This window comes from Dipodomys ordii, unplaced genomic scaffold, assembly GCF_000151885.1.
Source record: "Dipodomys ordii isolate 6190 unplaced genomic scaffold, Dord_2.0 Scaffold36, whole genome shotgun sequence".
NCBI classification, from domain to species: domain Eukaryota; kingdom Metazoa; phylum Chordata; class Mammalia; order Rodentia; family Heteromyidae; genus Dipodomys; species Dipodomys ordii.
This window is the reverse complement of record NW_012267252.1, coordinates 328,726-333,172: the sequence shown is the minus strand read 5'-3', so window position 1 is coordinate 333,172 and position 4,447 is coordinate 328,726. Positions and strand designations below refer to the sequence as shown.

Here is a 4,447-nt window from a genome sequence, read left to right as displayed (position 1 = left end):
CTTGAACAAAAGAGTTTCAGGGACAACACCCAGCCAGGCCCCGAGTTCAAGCCCCATGAGCAAACAACAACCACAAAAATGCCTTATTTTTATTTTAAAGAAAAATTTAGAAAAATATAGATGGGTAAAAAATGATTATTCATAATTTAATAAGAAAAATTCTAATGGGATTAGAAAAGTTAGTATTAAACCATTGTTTTTCATTCAACTGTAAGCATTTATGAGTATTAGTGTCAGTAGCCAGGTACAGTGGCAAAGGCCTACAGTTATGGCTCCATGGAAGGCTGAGGCAGGAGGAGCCTGGGTGACAGGGAGACCTTATCTCAAAAAAAAGGGGGTACCAATTATTCCTCTGTGTGTGTGTATGTGTGTGTGTGTGTGGTGTGTGTGTGTATACCAGTATTGGGGCTTGAACTGAGGTCCTCACATTGTTTACACTGTTGCTTGGCTTTTGGCTTTTTCACTCAAGGCTGGCACTCTACTACTTGAGCTACACTTCCACTTCCCCCTCTTTATTTTTTTTTGTTGGTCGTGGGGCCTGAACTCTGGGCCTGAACACTTTCCCTCAGCAATTTAGCTCAAGGCTAGCGCTCTACCACTTGAGCCACAGTGCCATTTCTGGCCTTTTCTGCTTATGTGGTGCTGAGGAATCGAACGCAGGGCCTCATGTTTGCAAGGCAAGCACTCTACCACTGAGCCACCTTCCCAACCCTCCCTCTTCATTTTTATTAAACTCACTTTAATTGAATTTCTCTTTTTTCTTTCTTTCTTTCTCTCTCTCTCTTTCTTTCCTTTCTTTTTTTTTTTTTTTTTTTTTGGGTCCGGTCGTGGGGCCTGAACTCTGGGCCTGGGTGCTGTCCCTCAGCTCTTCAGCTCAAGGCTAGCGCTCTACCACTTGAGCCACAGTGCCACTTCTGGTTTTCTGGTGGTTTATTTGAGGTCTCATGGCTTTTCCTGCCTGGGCTGGCTTTGAACTATGGTCCTCAGATCTCAGCCTCCTAGTAGCTAGGATTACAGACATGAGCCACTGGTGCCTGGCTTTAATTTATTTCTATTATTATGGTTGCATGATATCCTGTCAAATGTTTATACTGTTATTTTATTTATTTATTTTTTGGGTCTGGTCGTGGGGCCTGAACTCTGGGCCTGAACACTTTCCCTCAGCTCTTCAGCTCAAGGCTAGCGCTCTACCACTTGAGCCACAGTGCCACTTCCGGCTTTTTTCTTTTTGTTTATGTGGTGCTGAGGAATCGAACCCAGGGCCTCATGCATGCAAGGCAAGTGCTCTACCACTGAGCCACCTTCCCAGCCCCCTGTACTGTTATTTTTTTAAGCCAACAAATAGAGCATTCAGATTGTTTTGAGTTTTAAAAATGGTTCTAAATGATATTGCCTAGTATTTGCTGGGCAAGAATTCATTTAGTATCTCTATTGATTATTCTCCTGCTTTGTGGCAAGCATATGATAGTGTTAATGCTCTTGTTATGTGGTGGTTATGTGAAGCTCAGCACAGACAGCACAGTACTTAGAGTAGATACATGTGATACATATTCACTGTTTTGTTACTGCAGAGAAGAATTGTTTTACCCCAAATGTGGTGTAAATTGCAAGCAGATCTTGGGGCATGTTCTTTGAAGAGCTGTAGGATAAAGTAGGGTGGTGGGAAGAGGTATAGGCTGAATGTTTAGTAGTTTCTCTACTGTCTTTATATCTCCTTGGTTATAGAGTAAGTTCCCAGATATATATATATATTTTTGGGTCCGGTCATGGGGCCTGAACTCTGGGCCTGGGCACTGTCCCTCAGCTCTTCAGCTCAAGGCTAGCGCTCTACCACTTGAGCCATAGCGCCACTTCCGGCTTTTTTCTTATTGCTTATGTGGTGCTGGGGAATCGAACCCAGGGCCTCAGGCATGCAAGGCAAGCACTCTACCACTGAGCCACCTTCCCAGCCGAGCTCCCAGATATTTTATTTATTTATTTGGAATAATAAGGTTTGAACTCAAAGTCTTGTGGTTGTTTAGGCAGGCACTCTATCACTTGAGCCACATCCCAAGTCCTCTTTGCTTTTGTTATTTTTTGAATAGGGGTTAACTTTTTGTTTAAGGCTATTCTCAGTGTAGGTAGAGTGACAAGTGCACCACTGTGTCCACCTTTTAATTGGTTGAGATGGGTCAGTAAACTATTTGCACAGGCTGGCTACCTTGGTCTATGATCCTCCTAATCTCAGCCTCCCAAGTAGCCAGGACTACAGGAATGAACCACCATGCTCAATATTTTTTTTTTAAAATATAGATAGGTGACAGTGGGTGCCCAGCAAAGACTTGTCATTGTTTCCTGACATCTAAGAACTTGTATAATGGGTTTCGCATCAGCCCGTGCAGTCATCATGCCCCATTCTTACTCTGTGTCATGCAGACTGTTAACCAGGAACATGGCTCTCCGTGAAGAGTCTCAACAAGGGCAAAGGAAGAGGATCAATTGTGCTCAGTCTGAAGGGCTACGGGTTACCTTGAGGATATTCTGAGGATGTGGGAAGCTGAGTGTGAAGGAAGCAAGTTCCAGATCAGTTATTTGCTGGTTCTGTGATCTGGCTCCCCTCCCTGTTTCTTGTTTGGTAATTCTGAAGGGGACTGGAGAAGGTCAGGGGAACGATAAAACAGTGCCTTTCCTTTCATTTGCACTTCACTTGCTCTACTTTTCGTATTGCAGGCGCTCATAATTGCTTATCTGTCCCTCTTTCCCACTGAAACAGAAGCTTCCTAAGGGCAAGAGCATTATCCACATTTGCTGAACCCTGAATACATGGGGTTGCACAGAGGGAAAAAAAAAAAAACCAACAACAAAAAACTCAAACAAACCAAACCTCCCCCCCCCCCCAAACCCTCAGGACCTGAGTGCAAGCCCTGGTTGTATTTCACGGCAAGCCATTCAAACACACCTCAGTTTTTCCAGTTGAAAGTTAGGGTATTTTTTTTTCTTTTTCTTTTTGCCAGTCACGGGGCCTGAACTCTGGGCCTGGGCGCTGTCCCTCAGCTCTTCAGCTCAAGGCTAGTAGTACTCTACCAATTGAGCCACAGCACCACTTCTGGATTTTTCTGCTTATGTGGTACTAAGGAATTGAACCCAGGGCCTCATGCATGCCAGGCAAGCACTCTACCACTGAAGCACTTTCCCAGCCCAGGGTATTTTTTTTAAATGATCAAATAAATCGGAAATATTAAACACCCTGGTATAGAGCCTAATAACTATAGTAGCACGTTTACACAGCACGATGGCCAGGCAGTCATCTAAACTAGCCTTACACACGTTAATTAATTTTCACTACATCCTACAAAATCCCAACTATGGGACCATTCTGCAGATGGTGCAAATTGGAGTGCAAGGGTTAAATAACCCATATGCAGTCAAGACACATTGGCTGTCACTTTGTGTCTAAGGTTTCTTTCAAGCTCCCTTTGTGGCGACCCTTCAGGAGGACCAGAAGGGCCCGAGGCCGGCCAGGTCTTTGGCGTGGAAGCCCAGGACAGAAAGGGTTACGGGGTGCGAGCGCGCGCGTTATCAGCGGAGATCCGCGGGCCCGCGCCGGGCTCACAATGCGGCGGGCGGGGTGGCGGGCGCTTCCTCGCCTCCCATTGGCGCACACGTCCCTTCCTGTCACGGCCGGACAGGCCACGCCCCTTGGGCGCTGCCAGAGTGGACGGTTCCAGAGGTATGCTAATGAGGGGCCGGTCGCCGCAGCCCATTGGCCGGCCGCGGAGTGTCGGTGAAGTCAGCGCCTAGTCCCAGAAAAACAGAGCGGGGCCGACGGCAGCGTGTAGTGCGAGCGGGGCAGGACGCGCGGAGCCCGCCTGCTGGCCCGCCGGGAACTCGTGAGGTAAGCCCGAGCCGCCCTCCCGCCTGTCCGCCCGCGGGGGGCCGCGGTCGTCCGCTCCGCGGCGACGCTCTCGGGGAGCACCCAGCCGCCCCCCCCGCGGCGGCGCCTTTGTTCCACGCTCCGAGGTGGTGCTTTTAAAGGGCCAGCTGTTGGAAGGACTTGGGGGACCCCTCCTTCCCCAGGAGCATCTCCTCGTGGTCACGGCGACAACCGGGGCTCCCCGGGACCGAAGCGTCCCTCCTTGTCTGCTCGGTGGAGCCCCAAGTCCTGCAAGGAAAGTTCCTCAGGATGTGGAGGGGCGGGGGGGGGTTCCCTGTGTCCTTTTATTTATTTTAGGGGGACGGAGGTGGGGCGGGGCGGGGCGCAGTGCGGCCCGGGCCTCGGCCCGCCGAGCTTGTCTGCGCGCTCCGGGCTGCCTGCAGTCTGGGCGGGCGGAGGAGACCCGAGCTCGGGTGGGTTTGGTGCCGGGAAGTGAAGATAGCGGGGGGACTCCTCTGCCGCCGCCCGAGGAGAAAGCGGGGCGCGCGGCCGGATGGAGCCTCCCAGGTGTGCTCCTTGCACGGCATCGCCCCG

General features: G+C 49.9%; 1 protein-coding gene across 6 annotated transcripts in view; it reads left to right on the top strand.

Annotated features, from left to right (window-relative positions):
- Window positions 1-3,795: 3,795 nt before the first annotated feature.
- Sorbs1 (sorbin and SH3 domain containing 1) overlaps window positions 3,796-4,447 on the top strand; it is a 236,646-nt gene continuing 235,994 nt past the window's right edge. For all 6 annotated transcript variants that reach the window (XM_013017802.1, XM_013017801.1, XM_013017804.1 and 3 more), the window contains exon 1: window positions 3,796-3,874. The gene's annotated coding sequence lies outside the window, so the exon portion shown is untranslated. The remainder of the gene's footprint in view (window positions 3,875-4,447) is intronic.